Below are 23,649 nucleotides of genomic sequence, written 5' to 3' on the forward strand. Positions count from 1 at the left end.
CTTTAAATTCAGCAGCTCCAATTCCAATGAAATGGCTTTCAGGAGTGCCTCACTTTTATCTTGAATACAAAATGTTAGCGCTCTAGTTATTCTTTAGAACTCTATGGTGAAGCTGCATTGATCACTAGGGAATTAACTGACAGACTGCTTCATGTGTTGGAAGTACATTTCGCTCTGCATATTGTTTTACAGACATGGATGAGAAAGATATTTGAGAACTCATAGAAAGTGTGACCTAATTGTAGATTTCTAAAGCACCAACTACAATTTCTATTACAAACCCCCCCCCCCCAGAACTTCTTCTTTTACAGCAGTATCCTCTGTGGGAAATGCTTACAGTTTTATGGCTTTGATTCGTGGGTACGGTCTCGCCAACTACCACGCATCAGGCATTAAACTAACTTGTTTGAGTGTGGTGGTCTGCATCACCACACTAAAATGCATTGGTAATGCATTTTTAGCGCCTTCATGCCACTGACACTTTTTGGCGGCTGCAGACAGCATTATCTGTAGAGGATCGCAATGGGCACTGACTGTTCTTTCTATCTTGAATCGGCACTCTCTGCCAGGTTGGGGCCGCTGGTGCCTCTCTGGTTGGTGCATGTGGTCAGACTGTCTCACTGTAACACTGCAGTGTCCGGGCCTGTGCCTCCAGGAATTGCTGCCACCTGCTGGACTTTAGCTGTTCAGCCTGACCTCGACACATGGACACTTCAGGGCAGCCCGAGGCAGCAGGTCCCTGTGGCACAGAGTTGTGAGACTATGGGATTTCTGGGAAGGTTGCTGCAGGCTTCCCTTGGCTACAAATGCGGGGGCCTTCTTTTCACAATAGTTTTATGTTGGTTTGACTTCTAAAGTAGGAATTGTTTTACTTTTAACCCGTTCCGTGCTGCCGTCGGCCATTGGCCGACGGCAGCACTACCTCCCCAGTGCTGCCGTCAGCCAATGGCCGACGCTGCCCCGCCCGTTTTGCGAAGTGCCGCACGTCCGCAAAATCGCGGCCGCCGTTAAGGCGTTAATATCAAAAGAGTTGTGTTTGCTTCAGCTGTTGTGGTACGGGGGGACTGCATGTTGCGTACGCCTGGTTTCCCTCTCCTGACAGTGTTTCAGTTTGCTTTTACTTTACTTCCTGCAGTGCAGAAATTGTGTGTCCTGTGTATTGTAAGCGTTGCAATATTGGGTCCTCTTACTTTTGTTTTACTGGATCCACCCGCGAGTGAGAAGGACGCTGCTTGGCTCATGTTTTTCCTTCTCATTGCTCTGCTTGGATATGGCAGATAATGGTGTGGCTACCCATTTCTGTCTCTTGTAGCAATCTGGGCGTTTAAGAATTGGCCCTCCATACGGCAATGATATGGGAACTCTCTCTCCTCATGTGCTGTGTATTCAGAAATAAAACCACTTTCTTCCGAATTCCTTTCCAGACAACAATTAAAATGTCAAGATAGCTCTCATGAATAATATTCATGCTGGAGCGAGATCAGCGTTTTGTCTAGTGGTCGTTTTCACCCATCATGAAGTAACACAGAGGGTTCATGTGCCTGCTGCAAAGAACAAGTACCAGCCAGATCAATAAACTTCATTGTATGTGACTAGCTCAGTGGGTTACTGCTTTCCTCACAGAGATCCTTTTGATAATTGCAGTTCATAAGTTACAATCCTAATGTAACACATTTACATATGAACTGCAATCAAAGAGCTTCATTCAAACTGTGCGGTATTGGTTAGAACGTTAAGCTCGCCCCAGTCATTTATTATCCTAATTCTGCTAAAAGGGCTAGTTTGGGTAGAAATGAATCCTTTTTGGTAAAACCATGCACTGTGGTACGTTTTAAATCCTGAGTTTGTGGTTCTCCGGACCAAACATTCTTAAAATATACTGCCTACTAGTATGGATGACATGTGATTCCTACAACTTGTAATCCTTACTGATTTATGTAACACTTCCTATAGACAGTAACAGCCAGAACAGGTAAAGCGGTGAGGTGTGGTGGGGTGAGTGTCGGGGAAGTCGACAGCCGATGGAAAAATTACCATTTAATAAAAAAATAAATAAAAACACTCGCCTTCGCTTGCTGAGGAGATGCGGCGAGTGCAAGGTAAGTTTTTATTTTTATTTAATATTACTTATCCTGTCATCTGTCGACTTCCCCGAACCCCATTCCGCCCCGCATCACCGCCCCAGATGAATGTTTCGTTGTCTCATTATAATGTGTGTATGATGTAAAAGTGCTCTGACACCCTACACTGGTAGGAGCACTATAAAACAAATGAAACACATGAAAAACAGAGATTAATGACTTTCCATTTTGGGTGCAATGCATCAGTTTCAAGATCTACTTACAGTTTCTTGTTGCTCATATAGGTGTAAATTCTGGTATTTATCTGTTTTATTGCTTGATTTTACTTGCGAGAGTGTCACTCATAAGTGTCACACATTTGGTTCTTGAATGTCACTCATAAGTACACTGAAAATATGAAAATGTTAAATCTCAAACCTAGGCATCTTTGAAGATGGCTTTTAGATGTGCCAAGCTGTTGTCATAAAAACAGGACTTCAGCTCCTAGTTGGACTTTAGAATACTGTGGTGAAACTGTAGTAGAACACTGGGAAATCAACTGGCAGGTTGCTGCTAGTGTTGGGCATGCATGTTGCACTCAGCATATCAAAACGTTTTTTTCTGACAATGATGAGGATGAGATTTTAGATTTGTTTTTAGAAAACTGTCCTCAATTTAGATTTGTAGAGCTCCAACCGTAATTTCCATGACAAAATGAATCACCTCATTTCATTCTTTAGAAAGGAAGTGCTTTCAGTTTTACAGCTTTGATTCCATCAAGATGTCATTTAGGTGGGGCAGAATGTTAGTGCTCTTGTTCATAGAACTCTGTGGTGAAGCTGCAGTAGAGCAACGGGGAATCAGCGACAGGCTGCTGCTGCTGAAAGTGTATATTGTCCTCAGAACATCAGACTTTGTTCTCACATGGCTGAGGAAGATGGTGTAAAATTATTGAAAATGTGTTTTCATTTTAGCTTCTGGAGCACCTTCTATAAGAACCTCTTTAAGAAAATCAAGAGAGAAAATTGTTTTCTCTCAGACATGGTTTTTCAAATGGCAACAGAGGATCAGCATTATTCAGAGGGTAAACTCACCTTAGAACACATCACAGTTCCTAAAATGAGTATGGTACCACCAACAAACAATTTATATTGTAACAAAAATGTATCACCCGTCACATGTGTTCCTTTATATGACCGTCAAAAAGAAGCTTTTCTTACAACTCATTACAACAGAGGCCATGGGAGTTATAGTTCTGTAGTGGCTGACACAACGTGTTGTGACAAACAAATCACCATGCCCCTTTATATGTTTTTTAAATTAATTTTCACCGTACAGGGACCATGTGCATGTGTCCTGTAATAGCTGCCACAACATATTGTTTGTGTTGTGATCACCCAATCAAGATTGACCAATCCCCTTCAATTTGACCAGTCAGAGCACATCTGGACACTAATGGTCCATATATCACTGACTTTTCCTGGTGGGTTACCCATTAATACTTAACCAAGCACCTTTTTAAGCGCTAATTTCACAAAAAGTACTTAACTGATTTACATGAAATAATGACAAACACGCTTTCTTAGTAACGTTCCCATGATTTCTGCCAAATTTTGTGTAATTCTCTTCAACCGTTTTTCAAGATTCGAGAGCAAACTCTCCTTTAGGAATTAAAATGAGAGATCAGCATTTTGGTATTCCCTTCACATGCCCCTTTTTCTTGGGCCTTGCTTGACGGATCATCACAAAACTTTCCATGTAGAAAGCAAAGTGAATGAAATGTCTTTCTTATTAAAAGTCTGACCTAACTATAACTACCCTGGCGTTATCGGCATGACAAAGTATCACCATGACAAAGAGAGAGATGACATATGAGAAATGAGTTTGTACTTAGGTTGGTACTTATGTTATGTTATGTTATGGATATTTGTATAGCGTATGGCTACCTGAAGGCATCCCAGTGCTAGCAGAGAGAGAGGGAGTTCACTGCAGCTTAATAGGTGGGGTTTTGAAAAAGCCAAGTTTTCAGAAGTTTACAGCATGGAAGGAGATTAGGTGCTGAGCTTAAGTGGATGGGAAGAGTGTTCCAGAGCCTAGCAGCTGTGAAACAGAAAGATCGACCACCACTTCTCAGCCTGTTGGTTTTAGAGACTGCTGCTAGGTAGAGACTGGATGATGGAAGGGGTCTATTTGGGCGGTAATGGGAGATGATGGCTTGAAGGATGGAGGGGCCTTTTTTCCAGAAAGATTCATGGGCATTGCATAGAGGTTAACATTTTATTCTGTCCACAACCAGGAGCCAGTGCAGGGTTTTCAGGGCAGGCCTTGCAGAGTGGCTGTTGGTAGTCATTAAGAACATCCGTGCTGCATAATTCTGGATGACTTGCAGTCTTTTTGTGGTAGTCCTGGGAGCTCCTAAATATAAAGCATTTCCATAATCGAGGCGAGAAAGAATTAAGCCCTGGACCATGAGTTTTCTTGCTGAAAAGGGAAAAGCGGGAGAACTTTACGGAGTATCCACAGGATGAGGCAGCAGGATGCAGCCAATTTTATTGTCTGATGATCAAAAGTGAGTGACTGATCTAGCCACATACCTAGATTTTTGATCTGGCTTTTGGGTGTGGGTGGGGAGCTGAGACAGCTTGGCCATGCTGGTCCAATGCCAGAAATAGATGAATTGCTCAGCAGCTTGAGCTCTGTTTTGTCTCCATTTAATTTAAGGGAGGAGAGTCCCATCCATTTGGCGACGCTCTCCAGGCAGGGGGCCTAGACTAGACAAGATGGGTCCTGGATGGTTTAGGACCACCACTAATTGGGTGTCATCAGCGTACATAACAATGTCTATCCCGAAGGGAAGGACGATCTGTGCCAGCGGGCTCATATAGACATTGAACAATGTCGGGCTCAGGGATGTGCCCTGAGGGACGCCGCATCCAAGTGGGATTTGATCTGAGGAGTTATCTCCTTTAAAGACTTGAAAACTCCTGTCCTTCAGAAAGGACTGTATCCAGGTGATGACACTACCTGATAGACCAACATTCCTTAGCCTGTGGATCAGGATTTCGTAAATAACAGGTTAAAGGATAAACTCGACCTATTGCATTGCAAATGCTTGTTTTTTTATGTTCACATGCTTTATACTTTAAAGCAATCTCATGCCTTCTGGTCTTGTACACGCTTTATAAAACTTGAAATAAATGAATAAATAATAGTTGTTTTAGGTGTGCCGCAGGAAGATAATGTGGCATATCTAATACGACACATATTGACCGTGAAGAACAAACAATTGAAACACAAAGTTTTTGACTCAGAACTCAAAGCAAAATTAATCTTGGACCATACTTCATTCTGATATTTTAGTGTTGAAAAATTAGATATTGACACACCCTGAATATTAATAACAATGACACTTTTTTGGAGTGATCGTCATTTTACATGAAAAAGAAAATATCCACATGGTACTTTCTATTTGTGCATTTTGATAGATTCCATAGTTAATTAGATATATTACCACTGAGGGTGGAGAAATGTTTTCATTTTTCTTAAAGGTTCTGCTCTTTGTGTGATTGCAGTCAATAGCAAAAACATAACGTGGTCCTATAGTCCCTGATATTTCTGTCGCACTTTTACAGAGAAAGTTCCAAGCTGTAGATATATAGGGATAGCAAATGAAACCCATATACACCGCAGTAATTAATTTATCTGAGAGTAAGTAATTCTCACAGAATTGGAAATGAGCATTCTTCACAACATTATTACTGATCACAACTGAAATAAAAAATGTAAAATATAAAATAATTTGGGAAAACTCAGCGAGTGGCAAAAGATGTCAGGTCTGGTTGCTCAGTGCATTAATCCATCCAATTCAGAGATCTTTGATTATCATGTTCACACAAGTTCAAATCGGTTAGTTATTCATTTTTATGAGGTTGATACAATGAGTACCATTGAGCTTGGTAACTGTAAAAATAGGTTATCACTCAATCATGCCAACAGAACCCCTAGGGGTAAGCGGTACAATCGTACTTGTTACGTTATGTCCCCAGAGCAGAAACGTAAGAAATCAGTCTACAATGACTGCATTTTGGGAAGATTCAAAGAGACACTTGGAGCAACAATACATGTCCTCTAGTGGCCATATATGAAAGAAAGAGATAACCACCTCCTAGATGCAACACTTTCCCCATCTTTCACCCTACTGCTCTCCTGACCCTCAAAGGTGTTGATAGACACACACAGTCTCAATATTAAATAGAGGCTTAGGAAGTAGCAGGATAGATAAACTAAGGAAATTCATACCATTTGAATTTAAATATTTATTTTATTTGTGAATCATGAGCTACATTTTTGTTCTCACAGTGGACATGTGAGGGTGAGACTTGTGTGACTCACTCGGAGTTGCACTTTGGCAGCTCACTCAAGTCACACTTTGGTAATTTGTTGGAACCTCTTACATTATTGACCATTGAAGGTTGCGCTAATTACTGGTACGATTTAGCAGTTCTCGAGACGGGTGCCTGCTTGGATGCAGTGCAGCAGGTACCTAGAATCAGCCATACCACACCACACCCAGTGGTTCAGAGAGCACTTCATACAGCCTGCAGCATTACATTTCCTCTGTGGTGAGGCTGCATCCCATCATACAGTGATTAAGAGGAGTGACTGCATTTCATTGACCTGTTGACTGTCATTTGTTAAGATTGATTCTCCGGCTGTTCTCATCTGCTTCACTGCAAGTATCATTTTATCCAGGCATTAGCCAACCACCACTTAGAGAATTCATTATAGATTCCAGTGTAATGGACATTTGGCATCTGGGAGTCTGGCTTTTCCCTGAATCATGTAAATAAGCCTAACCCCGAGGGTCTGCTGGGAGCTGTATGCATTAACCAATCTTTATATACACTGAAGTCATAACATGGACTTACGAGTGTAAAAGACCAGGGAAGGCAAGTTTAATACTCTGAAAAAAGAAGGGTGTATACAGTCATCTGACCTCTTTCTATGATAGGAAATCTGATAACTACATTAGGTGCTTTTTATACCACGTGCAAATGTGCTCTGGAAATAAAGTGTACGTACATTGAGTTCCTTAGGATAAGACCTGGCTTATATGTTACTGTGCAGTAGATCGTTTTTACCAGAAGTGCTTCTACTGAAGTCAGCAGCCGTGAAGTATCGTCTTCAATTGTTTCTATATAAATGAGTGCGGAATTGAAGGGAATAATGAAGATGTTAGTTACATAGTGATGATGATGGAGTGAAGTCTGCCTGTTTTATCTCCCCTTATTGAGTGGGCTGTACCACTGTTGTGCTGCACTTTGAAGCTCACACAGTTCTTACTTTTGTAGACCATTACATGCTCAAAGTACTTTGACAAATGCCACTACTGGATCATTTGTAATACATTTGCAAAACTGTTGATTTGTTTTCGATTTTTAAATCTGAAAGTGTATTGCACTACCAAAGAGTTTTCAAAGAGGTCTCTTTTTACGCTTCCTCTACGGAAGCCAATAAGGGAAATCCAGTTGAGTCCTGACTCGCAAACATTTGCACACCTTTGTTTAGCTTAGGTGGGAAATATAAATAATTCGGCACGTGTAATTTCACAGATCCTATTTGAAAGATACATGTTCAACAGAGATTTACGCTATAGCATAGAATGTCGAATGGATGATGTGGGGACCTTAGAAAATGAGTATTGGACGGAAATACTGGGGACATTGCACATTGCTGCAATCGCAGCCATACTCCGACTGATTCTGCTCAAATATCTACACAGAGTGTACTCTACGTGCCCTAGTCTGTGGCAAATGGGAGTGATTGCTTCCCCGTCCTGTCTTAGATGGGGTACGGGGGATGCCACTTATATTCATTCAGTGTGGAGCTGTACCGAACCGAGCCGATTCTGGCGCAGGGTGATGGCCCTTTTAGGCTGGGTTTTGTCTTGGCAGATCCCTCCTTCACATGACTGATGATCTGGATAGCGATAGATATAAACTGACCCACTTGTTTTAGGCCTGATATTAGCTAAATGGGATATTGCACAAGACTGGAAGGCTGCGGCTCCCCTGTCATTCGCTGTGTGGAAAAGGGGGATGGATCACTGTATGTGCATGGAAGTGGCAGTTTACAAAGTGAGGGCTTGCCTCCAGAAATACCCCAAGATTTGACAGGTATGGGCAGATTATCGGGACATAGATTTGGAAAACAGTCCTTCCTCAACACCACCAAAGTTACGATGAAGTCTTGACATTCAAGGGATGGGGTGGGGTTGGACGAACAATCTAACATTTAGTCTTGTTTTATGTTTTTATAATGGAATGTGGGCGGAGGTGGACTGTGTAAAGGCGAGCAGGTATTTATTTATATTTCTGCTTTATTTGTTATAATTTTATTGTTTCACTTGGCCCAGTCGGGCCATGCTGTATATCTCATCTTCAAAATCAATAAAATATGTTAAAAAAAAAAAGAATGTCGTATGAGGTAAGGGGAAATCTGCTAGTGTTACAAAGGTAGGTCTATGGGTGGGAACTGTGAAGGACCAGAAGATGAACTTGAATAATACATGTAACACCCACACAAAATTTAATTTTTCGGGTATTCATCAAAATTTTGCAAAACTATTGCCGCCATTCTTGAGCATACGTTTAGCCCTGATTGCTGTGCTTCTCTGGATTTTCTTGCACAGGGACAATTTGCTTACATATTGGTAGGGTAGTAGGCTACTCGTGTGGGCACAGTTTAGAAGGAAACTTTTACTTTTAAAATACTTTCTGTGACTCAGACCTATCGGTATTTTCTTTCCTCCTTCCTTATCAGAATTAAATAGTGCTTAGGAATATTTCATAAACTGGTATTAATTGTGAAATTATTTAACCCCTTGCATTCTGCGCCTGTGTGGCAAAATCGCGAGTGGGCGGGTTTATGACGACCCCCAGCTGTCATCAGCACACGAGCGCCGTAGTGCATGACGGATGGGGGCCGTCATCAGCATGCAAGGGGTTAAACGTGAACTGTGTATGTTTCTTTTTCCTGAACGTTTCATAGATTGCAAATATGCATTTATACTTTTTCATAGTTTCCAAAACAGCAGGGTCCAACTTCTCTCACCTGTTATTGGCGCTTACAACAGTGTCCCCTACAGGCGTTTTGCTGCCCTTCTGAATACCCACGCTTGCCTCCTCCTCTACTGCTCCCCCAGGCAGAAAAAGCAGAAACCCTGCAATACAGGGGTAAGCCAGCCTTCTTTTCGTTTCTTGGGATCCTCCACATGGGCTCAGCAGCCAGGGGCATACTGGGAACTCACTCCAGCCGCATCGCGAGCATGAACAGAGAGCTGCAGTGCAACATCTCCAGGTCCTCAAAAGGCTGCTCCTAGAAAGGCATGCTGGAACCTTGTGAATTTTGTAAAATCATCAATATAATAAGAACTAAAGCTGGAGTCGCCACCTAGTAGTGACCTATATGGTGTGCCTATGAGACACAACTAAAATAGAAAGTGGTATGGGTGGGAGGGTCGTTTATACAGTTTTACTTTTGTAGGGGTGTGTCTAAGAGGCGGGCGGCTTCAATACGTAAGTGGTTATGGAGAAAGCGCTAATAGGAGGTAATGTATATGAAAAAAGAATGCACATAAGCAGACAACGGCTTAGCTCAATGGTGCAGGTGCTTGCCTCCCATTTTAGCATCAACTTCAGGGCAGGGATTAAAACCTTCACAAGGGAATTAATTCTTACTTTAAAATTAGTATTTTAAATTTCGGTTTATTGTTTAGAATTCAGTTGAAGTCATGTGCCTATGTGAATTATGGCCCATGATTTCTGAGACAAATAGGCCAGCCGTTTGTTCAGGTTTTCGGGGTTTTGCGGGGGCTCTAATTTAATACTTAGAAACAATTTCATATAAAGTCATGTGTATTCATTTCTGAGACTTTCTGTTTCTATTTGCTTGAATTGTCAGTCAGAGACCAGTATGCTGTTCTGAAGTACGTTTAAGTGCATTCTTCTTCTATTTGCTGCTGGACGTATGTACTTATATGGGGCAACAATACAGTTTTTCTGTGACGTTTCTCATTTTTGTACCAGCAGACACATAAAGATGCTTGTTTTTAAAATGAAAATGTAAAAACTATTTTTCTCCCAAGTACCATTTCTTAAATTAATTGTCGCCATGCATATTGCTTGATTACTTATTTTCTATGTATGTATGTGACTTTTATGGCCAAATTGGCCGAAATAAAGTAATAATAATAATAATAAAGATGCTTGTCATGCTTGTAGGAAACCATCCAGGTGACACCCTTATCCATGATTAATATGTTGGGTGTTAAAGAGTTAATTGTACCTCGTGATTATTGTCTTACACTATCACTCTGAATGTTAAGGGTTTGAAGTTTAGCGCCTACGTGTGCTGACTTCTGTTGCTAATTATGACCTTTCTTATTGATTAATGGAATTCAATTATGCCCTAATAGTATACTGTTACCTGTTTGATACAAATGTACTATACTTCAAGGCTTTTTAAGTTTCAGATTGCATTTAAGGACATATGTGCAACTTTATGGCGCTATTTAAAGCGCATGGGTGCCCGGGTAGTTGTCTACAGCCACGGCCCGTGGAGGGAGTTCCGGTGGGGCAGAAAGGGTGGGTGGGGAAGGGGCAGGGTGGGGGCTGCTAAAAAACGGAATATGGATAATTGGAGGTAAGTAAACAATTTAATAAATAAAATGAATTTTGTAGCGCGCCCTGCATCGCAGTGCTCTGCTTTGGCCTCATTGGTGCCCCATGCCTTCAGACAACTGCAAATCTCCGAACATCATTGGGGTTCCCTATCAACATGCCTTAGTCACACCGACTCCTTCGCAGATGTTCCCGTTCTTTGGAGCTCTTCTGGATATGGCACGTTTTTGTGCCTTTACCCTGGGGTGGACCGTGCAGGACATTTTTTGCTGTGATCCTGCTGTTTCCGCGTCTGTCCTGGATCTCAGTGCTGATGACTCTGAAGCTGCAGGGATTATTTGCATTCTGCCTCCTGCGTCCTGCGGTAAAACATACCAGATTGTACATGCGGGATCTGCATTGGGACGTCAAGTCCGGTGACAGAGCATGTGGGAAATCCATTGGGTTTCAAAGAAGACTGCAAAGGATCAGCAGTAAAGGCTACTAAACCATGATTGGTTCGATGGCAGACTACCCCACCCAGATTTGATGGTGGTGATGGGTGCACTGCTTCTGAGTTGGGAGGCCATCTGGGAGAGGTGGGGACTCAAGTCCACATCAGTCTGTTGAGGTTGAGGGTGATTTGTTAGTCGATTAAGGCCTTCCTGCTCACCATCGAAGGTTGAGTGCTGAGCCTAAACTGTGACGAAATCCTAACTAAACGACTTTGGGTATTCACAAAGGGCATTTAGGAGCAGTAACATTAGGATTCCTAACTTTACTACTCCTAAATGCACTTTGTAAATACCAAAAGTCGTAAAGTTAGGATTTTGTTTCAGATTACTTTTGTGAATCGGGCCCATGATGATTATTGCAAATGTGATACCACTTAGTGATGTCTTTCAATTTGTTGGCATTTTCGAAATTACTGGTGCTGTGCAAGCAGGATGATCCCAATTTTAAATGCAGTGAGACAGTCATTACAAGGGGTTTAAAAATCTTGGGATAGTGTTAGCACTATTGATAACTTTACCGACTGAATGGTTTGGTTTTTGGTGGTTGATAGCCAAGGTATACAGATTTGCGGTGTTGGGTTAGACTGTTAAGTTTATAAAGATTTGGTTCTCTTCCATTCTGAAAAACGAAATAATATTTATATTCTATGCTTCATATGCTTTTTGAATGTGGGAACTGTGTCTGTTTGTATTCCTAAGAGAGAGGGTGTTCCGATGATGGGCAGCCAGTCTTTTAACACGCCTAAACTTGTATATTGAACAGATGGATTTTAGGATCGTGAAGAAGTTGATATTTTGTCATTAAAAGAGGATGAATGTGGATGTAGTGGATGAGGGTTTGGACATGGGGAAAGGAAACCATAGATTAATGTTAAGACTGTCCGCTGTCAGTGCCAGTTATCGCTACAGTACTCTATGACTACTGATAGGAGCACATCTTTACCTCCCGGTAAATACGCACTCCCCAATCATTTTCACCTGCGTGTGTGTCCACTGAGGTGGACTACTGCAACAGTCTGTAGTGAACTCTGTCGAAATGCAACTGGACGCCTGATCGACCATATTAGCAAAAATGATCAAGTATTATCTGAAGAAAGGAAACATATATACTGAATTGAGTTTCAATTCCTGTGCCTCATCCAGAAAGCCTTCTACTCATCTGACAAATTTTGTGAATGATTTAACATTACATTACTTGTCATTTACGCCCGTAAGAGAGAGAATCAATTACAGTTGCAAATACCTGAAATAAAAACAGGTATGAAGGGAGGTTGCTCCTTCTCATTCTTAAGAGCCAAGATTTTGAACCAATTGTCTATAAGCCAGACAGATACCACGATTCCTAGCCTTCAGAAAGGCACGTAAGACCTTCTATTCTCTTAGGCTGTCTCCTTTTTCCTCTCTCGCCTTTTGGTTATTAGTCTAGGAAGCCATTTTTATCACTGTTGTCTACAAGATTCCAATGAATTCAAATCAGATTAATGGACTAGTGATGGACCATACATAAGTCAGCTAAATTTATACACTTGATTTTCAAGGTGAAACATGTATATGTGCCCAGCTATTGTTGTGAACGATAGTAGTCACAGAGAGCTGAATCTGGAACATGCTGTGTGAATGTGGACTACAGCAGTCTGACCATTTTGGTGATGTGGAAAGAAATGCCTCCAAAGAAAAAGGAATGGAGCTGATGCTTTTGTAATAATTTAGGCATTCCCAGAATGCAGGGCTGTATAACATTGTGGCGGATAAATGCCAATTATAAGTTATTCAGCTGATCCGATTATGTATTTGATATACAAATACATTACTTCAATAGAAAAGTTCCACTAACCCCTTACTCCTGCCTCTGAAGCTCATTACTCCCAGCAGACTGAGGGAGAATAGACAGCATTGCAATCTCTGAATATGTGGTGGTGCCCAATCAAGCTTTTAGATTCCATCATTAATTTATGGACATAGTTAAATATTCATGCAAACAGATAAAACAAGGTGTGTACATTTGCTCTCTTTTTATCGGCACCTTGGATTAGTGTCCTCTTGCCAACCTCTGATCTTACCTTTTAGTTTCAACTGTTGAAGCTAATACATCTGAAGATGTCATTCCACTGTAAAGAGCATGAACGTGCTTTCTAATAACTAATTTAGAATAACTGAGGACTTTTATACATTATGATGGTGTAGATGATACTTTGATCACTATCCTTTTCAAATAAGTGGACCTCTTTCAGGGGTTGCACATAAAATGCATGCATCAAATGAGGAAGATGTGAACCTCAGCCAACATCTGCACTAAATTGCAGTACCTAAATGAGCCCAGTCCACGCTTCCAAAGCTACAAACGGTCATAGACTTGATATTGAAGTATATCTTCATTTACACTTAAGGGCGCTGCCATTTTCCATATCCCCCACCTCAGTTAGAGGGTAGAGCATGACTGGTCTCTTTATGGCAGCTGATCTGGCATATTAAATGCTGTCCGCTGGGCTTCTGTCACATGTTCTAGCATTGGGTGGGTTTTGGGCAGGCATTGGCAGGTTCTGTGATTTATGGCAAATACTGTTAAGAAAGTCATGACATTTCTTGTTCAAGTTCGATGATTATTTAGGGACATATTGCAAACGCTCCCCTGTAGGTCAAAATATGCACCTCTTTTGCTCTCTCCGGACATGTTGGTGTGCAGTAAATTTGTGACCCTTTTTATAAGCCCATTGGGAGGTTACAGAGATAGGACCTCAGACAAATGAGACAATTCAAGCTCATCCGTGCCATATTGCTTATATAAGTGTATGGGAAAAAGCCATTGGCATCCTTTGAAAGTGGGACTGGACATCCCACTGGGGATTGTAGTCACAAAACTGCACCCTCCTGCTGACTGCATTCTTATCGAAGGATTCACATGCAGAGACACCAGAAGGTCAGTAGGAGCCATGCTGTCAGTCATTGGTGGGGGAGCCTGGATCTCGGCTATATTGAGGGCCTTGAAGGCCAGCACGTAGGTGTGTGTAGTCGGTAGCCATTTTGGTGTAGGCCATGATCAGTACCCACTCAGGATTCAGAATTTCACCTGTGTGGAAAACGTAGCAGTTGGTGGACTGTCACATTGTGCAACTGTGGTGTGTTGTGTGCAACACATGCATTAACTACCTCAATGTGCAACTGTGGTGTGTTGTGTGCAACGCATGCATTAACTTCCATGAGCTGCAGGCAGCACTGATTTATGCTAATCATGCACGAACACTGCTCTGTGGCAGGTTGTGAATGTGCCTTATTTAACAACATATGAGAGATACAATCCACAAATTTACGAGCCCATCTTTAAAATGTTCTGAACTAAAGAAAACTCAAATGTATAGTCTACCATCCAAAGAGGGTTCATATGTAAAGTTTGTCAGTTTACACACAAGATCTTCTGATCCTGGAAAAGAGGGATATTTGTGTGGTAGTACTGTAAGAAGACAACTGCAAACTTTTTTTCAACAGAGCTTTTGGTTGGTGTGCGTTTTTAGTTGGAAGCGTTCCAGTCAGTCTATCTTGCCAATGACTTGTAGTTATCACCATTGGTAGAGCAACTTTCCCACACAGTGCACCTCCAAGAAGGAGAATTTGAATAGAAAGCATTCCGGCTATTGAAGAGGTGGGGGTCAGCAAAGTGAAAGACGGATCACTGCCTGTTATGATGACAACATTTTGCATTCATGCGAGGAGCCATCTGGGAAACACTGCCTTCTCTCAAGAGCAGTTCACGAAGAAACAATTTCCCATTTTTACAGAGAGTGAATGCCGTCTGACCATGGGTAATCCCCCACTTAGTGCGGGACAGATGGTGTGAGTGAATGAAAGGCTGATACCCGTGTAATGGATCTCATCCACATTGACATCATTTTAACCTGGCTGTAGGGCTGTATCACTTTACGCTACATCTGCTTTGTTTATGCTACATCAGCTTTGTTTAGTCGACGATACACTCATAAATGGATGATTTTTTTGTTATGTCACTGTGGGTAGCAGTATTTTATTTTTTTCTCAGAAGATGTTTTACTCCCTGGAATTACATATAAAGGGTGAAAAAATACTGCCAACTAATAGGAGCCCTGTGAGAGGTTCACAAGAAATACATTGATATAGCTGAAAGCAGAAACACATACACACACACTCGCTCTCTCCTATCTATCTATCTATCTATCTATCTTTTTATATATATATATACCTCCTTTACACGAAAGAAGTGGAAGCCACAGCGGGGGAACATCAAGGCCGCTTTATTCAGGAAGATAACACACAGCAGGCAAATGCATTTCGGCATGGAGCCTTCTTCAGTGCCCGGTGAGTATGTCAGGAGGCGTGCACAAATCCCAAAGAAATGAGTCCCGCTCTGTTGTGATAGGTTGAGGCCCAATGACTCCCCCTCCAAGTGGAAACATCACCCTAATTGCTGACCACTGTGTGGCAATGGACCGCAAGTCCCAGAATGCATTGTTCCGGTACTGGGCGATGCTGGGGTAGGTCGCAACCAAATTGCACAGGCGAGTCAGGGAAATTGGACACGACCTGTATCCTGATGTGTCCTGTAGAACAAAGCACCCCCTCGGGTCCCCACACCGCACCAACCTCCTGTCCGAGAGTCTGTTTGGCGAGGGCACGACGACAGTGCATCTAGCCCAGTGTGAGGCGCAGTGGCTTCAACATCGCTTCTTTTCTTCTCGGGCGGTGAAGGTGGGCTCTGGATGATCCGATACCTCGGCACACAAGAAACGAGCAGCAGCAGCCGCCCACGCCAATGAGCACCAGAGCCAACTTGCAGTGCGGGGGCTTCCAAAAGCGTGTCACAGGCAAACACGCTGAAGTAAATCACGAACACCTCCTTTACACGAAAGAAGTGGAAGCCACAGCGGGGGAACATCAAGGAGGCCGCTTTATTCAGGAAGATAACACATAGCAGGCAAATGCATTTCGGCATGGAGCCTTCTTCAGTGCCCGGTGAGTATGTCAGGAGGCGTGCACAAATCCCAAAGAAATGAGTCCCGCTCTGTTGTGATAGGTTGAGGCCCAATGACTCCCCCTCCAAGTGGAAACATCACCCTAATTGCTGACCACTGTGTGGCAATGGACCGCAAGTCCCAGAATGCATTGTTCCGGTACTGGGCGATGCTGGGGTAGGTCGCAACCAAATTGCACAGGCGAGTCAGGGAAATTGGCCACGACCTGTATCCTGATGTGTCCTGTAGAACAAAGCACCCCCTCGGGTCCCCACACCGCACCAACCTCCTGTCCGAGAGTCTGTTTGGCGAGGGCACGACGACAGTGCATCTAGCCCAGTGTGAGGCGCAGTGGCTTCAACATCGCTTCTTTTCTTCTCGGGCGGTGAAGGTGGGCTCTGGATGATCCGATACCTCGGCACACAAGAAACGAGCAGCAGCAGCCGCCCACGCCAATGAGCACCAGAGCCAACTTGCAGTGCGGGGGCTTCCAAAAGCGTGTCACAGGCAAACACGCTGAAGTAAATCACGAACACCTCCTTTACACGAAAGAAGTGGAAGCCACAGCGGGGGAACATCAAGGAGGCCGCTTTATTCAGGAAGATAACACATAGCAGGCAAATGCATTTCGGCATGGAGCCTTCTTCAGTGCCCGGTGAGTATGTCAGGAGGCGTGCACAAATCCCAAAGAAATGAGTCCCGCTCTGTTGTGATAGGTTGAGGCCCAATGACTCCCCCTCCAAGTGGAAACATCACCCTAATTGCTGACCACTGTGTGGCAATGGACCGCAAGTCCCAGAATGCATTGTTCCGGTACTGGGCGATGCTGGGGTAGGTCGCAACCAAATTGCACAGGCGAGTCAGGGAAATTGGACACGACCTGTATCCTGATGTGTCCTGTAGAACAAAGCACCCCCTCGGGTCCCCACACCGCACCAACCTCCTGTCCGAGAGTCTGTTTGGCGAGGGCACGACGACAGTGCATCTAGCCCAGTGTGAGGCGCAGTGGCTTCAACATCGCTTCTTTTCTTCTCGGGCGGTGAAGGTGGGCTCTGGATGATCCGATACCTCGGCACACAAGAAACGAGCAGCAGCAGCCGCCCACGCCAATGAGCACCAGAGCCAACTTGCAGTGCGGGGGCTTCCAAAAGCGTGTCACAGGCAAACACGCTGAAGTAAATCACGAACACCTCCTTTACACGAAAGAAGTGGAAGCCACAGCGGGGGAACATCAAGGAGGCCGCTTTATTCAGGAAGATAACACATAGCAGGCAAATGCATTTCGGCATGGAGCCTTCTTCAGTGCCCGGTGAGTATGTCAGGAGGCGTGCACAAATCCCAAAGAAATGAGTCCCGCTCTGTTGTGATAGGTTGAGGCCCAATGACTCCCCCTCCAAGTGGAAACATCACCCTAATTGCTGACCACTGTGTGGCAATGGACCGCAAGTCCCAGAATGCATTGTTCCGGTACTGGGCGATGCTGGGGTAGGTCGCAACCAAATTGCACAGGCGAGTCAGGGAAATTGGCCACGACCTGTATCCTGATGTGTCCTGTAGAACAAAGCACCCCCTCGGGTCCCCACACCGCACCAACCTCCTGTCCGAGAGTCTGTTTGGCGAGGGCACGACGACAGTGCATCTAGCCCAGTGTGAGGCGCAGTGGCTTCAACATCGCTTCTTTTCTTCTCGGGCGGTGAAGGTGGGCTCTGGATGATCCGATACCTCGGCACACAAGAAACGAGCAGCAGCAGCCGCCCACGCCAATGAGCACCAGAGCCAACTTGCAGTGCGGGGGCTTCCAAAAGCGTGTCACAGGCAAACACGCTGAAGTAAATCACGAACACCTCCTTTACACGAAAGAAGTGGAAGCCACAGCGGGGGAACATCAAGGAGGCCGCTTTATTCAGGAAGATAACACATAGCAGGCAAATGCATTTCGGCATGGAGCCTTCTTCAGTGCCCGGTGAGTATGTCAGGAGGCGTGCACAAATCCCAAAGAAATGAGTCCCGCTCTGTTGTGATAGGTTGAGGCCCAATGACTCCCCCTCCAAGTGGAAACATCACCCTAATTGCTGACCACTGTGTGGCAATGGACCGCAAGTCCCAGAATGAATTGTTCCGGTACTGGGCGATGCTGGGGTAGGTCGCAACCAAATTGCACAGGCGAGTCAGGGAAATTGGACACGACCTGTATCCTGATGTGTCCTGTAGAACAAAGCACCCCCTCGGGTCCCCACACCGCACCAACCTCCTGTCCGAGAGTCTGTTTGGCGAGGGCACGACGACAGTGCATCTAGCCCAGTGTGAGGCGCAGTGGCTTCAACATCGCTTCTTTTCTTCTCGGGCGGTGAAGGTGGGCTCTGGATGATCCGATACCTCGGCACACAAGAAACGAGCAGCAGCAGCCGCCCACGCCAATGAGCACCAGAGCCAACTTGCAGTGCGGGGGCTTCCAAAAGCGTGTCACAGGCAAACACGCTGAAGTAAATCACGAACACCTCCTTTACACGAAAGAAGTGGAAGCCACAGCGGGGGAACATCAAGGAGGCCGCTTTATTCAGGAAGATAACACATAGCAGGCAAATGCATTTCGGCATGGAGCCTTCTTCAGTGCCCGGTGAGTATGTCAGGAGGCGTGCACAAATCCCAAAGAAATGAGTCCCGCTCTGTTGTGATAGGTTGAGGCCCAATGACTCCCCCTCCAAGTGGAAACATCACCCTAATTGCTGACCACTGTGTGGCAATGGACCGCAAGTCCCAGAATGCATTGTTCCGGTACTGGGCGATGCTGGGGTAGGTCGCAACCAAATTGCACAGGCGAGTCAGGGAAATTGGACACGACCTGTATCCTGATGTGTCCTGTAGAACAAAGCACCCCCTCGGGTCCCCACACCGCACCAACCTCCTGTCCGAGAGTCTGTTTGGCGAGGGCACGACGACAGTGCATCTAGCCCAGTGTGAGGCGCAGTGGCTTCAACATCGCTTCTTTTCTTCTCGGGCGGTGAAGGTGGGCTCTGGATGATCCGATACCTCGGCACACAAGAAACGAGCAGCAGCAGCCGCCCACGCCAATGAGCACCAGAGCCAACTTGCAGTGCGGGGGCTTCCAAAAGCGTGTCACAGGCAAACACGCTGAAGTAAATCACGAACACCTCCTTTACACGAAAGAAGTGGAAGCCACAGCGGGGGAACATCAAGGAGGCCGCTTTATTCAGGAAGATAACACATATCAGGCAAATGCATTTCGGCATGGTGCCTTCTTCAGTGCCCGGTGAGTATGTCAGGAGGCGTGCACAAATCCCAAAGAAATGAGTCCCGCTCTGTTGTGATAGGTTGAGGCCCAATGACTCCCCCTCCAAGTGGAAACATCACCCTAATTGCTGACCACTGTGTGGCAATGGACCGCAAGTCCCAGAATGCATTGTTCCGGTACTGGGCGATGCTGGGGTAGGTCGCAACCAAATTGCACAGGCGAGTCAGGGAAATTGGCCACGACCTGTATCCTGATGTGTCCTGTAGAACAAAGCACCCCCTCGGGTCCCCACACCGCACCAACCTCCTGTCCGAGAGTCTGTTTGGCGAGGGCACGACGACAGTGCATCTAGCCCAGTGTGAGGCGCAGTGGCTTCAACATCGCTTCTTTTCTTCTCGGGCGGTGAAGGTGGGCTCTGGATGATCCGATACCTCGGCACACAAGAAACGATCAGCAGCAGCCGCCCACGCCAATGAGCACCAGAGCCAACTTGCAGTGCGGGGGCTTCCAAAAGCGTGTCACAGGCAAACACGCTGAAGTAAATCACGAACACCTCCTTTACACGAAAGAAGTGGAAGCCACAGCGGGGGAACATCAAGGAGGCCGCTTTATTCAGGAAGATAACACATAGCAGGCAAATGCATTTCGGCATGGAGCCTTCTTCAGTGCCCGGTGAGTATGTCAGGAGGCGTGCACAAATCCCAAAGAAATGAGTCCCGCTCTGTTGTGATAGGTTGAGGCCCAATGACTCCCCCTCCAAGTGGAAACATCACCCTAATTGCTGACCACTGTGTGGCAATGGACCGCAAGTCCCAGAATGCATTGTTCCGGTACTGGGCGATGCTGGGGTAGGTCGCAACCAAATTGCACAGGCGAGTCAGGGAAATTGGACACGACCTGTATCCTGATGTGTCCTGTAGAACAAAGCACCCCCTCGGGTCCCCACACCGCACCAACCTCCTGTCCGAGAGTCTGTTTGGCGAGGGCACGACGACAGTGCATCTAGCCCAGTGTGAGGCGCAGTGGCTTCAACTTCGCTTCTTTTCTTCTCGGGCGGTGAAGGTGGGCTCTGGATGATCCGATACCTCGGCACACAAGAAACGAGCAGCAGCAGCCGCCCACGCCAATGAGCACCAGAGCCAACTTGCAGTGCGGGGGCTTCCAAAAGCGTGTCACAGGCAAACACGCTGAAGTAAATCACGAACACCTCCTTTACACGAAAGAAGTGGAAGCCACAGCGGGGGAACATCAAGGAGGCCGCTTTATTTAGGAAGATAACACATAGCAGGCAAATGCATTTCGGCATGGAGCCTTCTTCAGTGCCCGGTGAGTATGTCAGGAGGCGTGCACAAATCCCAAAGAAATGAGTCCCGCTCTGTTGTGATAGGTTGAGGCCCAATGACTCCCCCTCCAAGTGGAAACATCACCCTAATTGCTGACCACTGTGTGGCAATGGACCGCAAGTCCCAGAATGCATTGTTCCGGTACTGGGCGATGCTGGGGTAGGTCGCAACCAAATTGCACAGGCGAGTCAGGGAAATTGGACACGACCTGTATCCTGATGTGTCCTGTAGAACAAAGCACCCCCTCGGGTCCCCACACCGCACCAACCTCCTGTCCGAGAGTCTGTTTGGCGAGGGCACGACGACAGTGCATCTAGCCCAGTGTGAGGCGCAGTGGCTTCAACATCGCTTCTTTTCTTCTCGGGCGGTGAAGGTGGGCTCTGGATGATCCGATACCTCGGCACACAAGAAACGAGCAGCAGCAGCCGCCCACGCCAATGAGCACCAGAGCCAACTTGCAGTGCGGGGGCTTCCAAAAGCGTGTCACAGGCAAACACGCTGAAGTAAATCACGAACACCTCCTTTACACGAAAGAAGTGGAAGCCACAGCGGGGGAACATCAAGGAGGCCGCTTTATTCAGGAAGATAACACATATCAGGCAAATGCATTTCGGCATGGTGCCTTCTTCAGTGCCCGGTGAGTATGTCAGGAGGCGTGCACAAATCCCAAAGAAATGAGTCCCGCTCTGTTGTGATAGGTTGAGGCCCAATGACTCCCCCTCCAAGTGGAAACATCACCCTAATTGCTGACCACTGTGTGGCAATGGACCGCAAGTCCCAGAATGCATTGTTCCGGTACTGGGCGATGCTGGGGTAGGTCGCAACCAAATTGCACAGGCGAGTCAGGGAAATTGGCCACGACCTGTATCCTGATGTGTCCTGTAGAACAAAGCACCCCCTCGGGTCCCCACACCGCACCAACCTCCTGTCCGAGAGTCTGTTTGGCGAGGGCACGACGACAGTGCATCTAGCCCAGTGTGAGGCGCAGTGGCTTCAACATCGCTTCTTTTCTTCTCGGGCGGTGAAGGTGGGCTCTGGATGATCCGATACCTCGGCACACAAGAAACGAGCAGCAGCAGCCGCCCACGCCAATGAGCACCAGAGCCAACTTGCAGTGCGGGGGCTTCCAAAAGCGTGTCACAGGCAAACACGCTGAAGTAAATCACGAACACCTCCTTTACACGAAAGAAGTGGAAGCCACAGCGGGGGAACATCAAGGAGGCCGCTTTATTCAGGAAGATAACACATAGCAGGCAAATGCATTTCGGCATGGAGCCTTCTTCAGTGCCCGGTGAGTATGTCAGGAGGCGTGCACAAATCCCAAAGAAATGAGTCCCGCTCTGTTGTGATAGGTTGAGGCCCAATGACTCCCCCTCCAAGTGGAAACATCACCCTAATTGCTGACCACTGTGTGGCAATGGACCGCAAGTCCCAGAATGCATTGTTCCGGTACTGGGCGATGCTGGGGTAGGTCGCAACCAAATTGCACAGGCGAGTCAGGGAAATTGGACACGACCTGTATCCTGATGTGTCCTGTAGAACAAAGCACCCCCTCGGGTCCCCACACCGCACCAACCTCCTTTCCGAGAGTCTGTTTGGCGAGGGCACGACGACAGTGCATTTAGCCCAGTGTGAGGCGCAGTGGCTTCAACATCGCTTCTTTTCTTCTCGGGCAGTGAAGGTGGGCTCTGGATGATCCGATACCTCGGCACACAAGAAACGAGCAGCAGCAGCCGCCCACGCCAATGAGCACCAGAGCCAACTTGCAGTGCGGGGGCTTCCAAAAGCGTGTCACAGGCAAACACGCTGAAGTAAATCACGAACACCTCCTTTACACGAAAGAAGTGGAAGCCACAGCGGGGGAACATCAAGGAGGCCGCTTTATTCAGGAAGATAACACATAGCAGGCAAATGCATTTCGGCATGGAGCCTTCTTCAGTGCCCAGTGAGTATGTCAGGAGGCGTGCACAAATCCCAAAGAAATGAGTCCCGCTCTGTTGTGATAGGTTGAGGCCCAATGACTCCCCCTCCAAGTGGAAACATCACCCTAATTGCTGACCACTGTGTGGCAATGGACCGCAAGTCCCAGAATGCATTGTTCCGGTACTGGGCGATGCTGGGGTAGGTCGCAACCAAATTGCACAGGCGAGTCAGGGAAATTGGACAACTAATAGGAGCCCTGTGAGAGGTTCACAAGAAATACATTGATATAGCTGAAAGCAGAAACACATACACACACACTCGCTCTCTCCTATCTATCTATCTATCTATCTTTTATATATATATATATATATATATATATATATATATATATATATATATATATATAAATAAATCTCAATAAAACTTTCGAAAAGGAAAAAATGTCATCCCACTCAACTCCTTCTTGAAACATTTTGGGGTGATCTGTCGAGCGTGGGACGAGAAATAGAGGGGGTCTCCAAACACAAAATCCTCATGCATTCTCCATAGACTTTTTTTAGGCAGCACTACCACAAAAACTGATTTACACCAAATTTGGCAACAACCTAGATCTTAGTCGAGAAGCATGCTTTGTTGTGATTAAATGCACAGTAGTTTTTGAAAAATTATGGGTCAATGTTTGAATATCCGGAGGGTATGGTTCAAAAGATTTTTATGAGAGTCCCTCAAACCCAATTTAAAAAAATAGAGTGCCCTGATTGGCTCAAATGACTTTTTTGCCTTAGGCCAATTCTCTTCCATGTGAGACAGGTTCCTGCGAGAGATAGCACTCTGATTGGATGCATGCAACATGAAGAAAAATTTAGCAGGCTGCAATTATAGGTCTTGGGGACTTAGTCCCCTGTCCTGAATTGAA

At 45.6% G+C, this 23,649-nt stretch overlaps 1 long non-coding RNA gene across 4 annotated transcripts in view; it reads left to right on the forward strand.

The window, feature by feature from the left end:
* LOC144773384 (uncharacterized) overlaps positions 1–23,649 on the forward strand; it is an 898,081-nt gene that overhangs the window by 639,589 nt on the left and 234,843 nt on the right. The gene's annotated exons all lie outside the window — the stretch shown is intronic.

Source organism: Lissotriton helveticus, chromosome 8 (genome assembly GCF_964261635.1).
Source record: "Lissotriton helveticus chromosome 8, aLisHel1.1, whole genome shotgun sequence".
Lineage (NCBI taxonomy): Eukaryota > Metazoa > Chordata > Amphibia > Caudata > Salamandridae > Lissotriton > Lissotriton helveticus.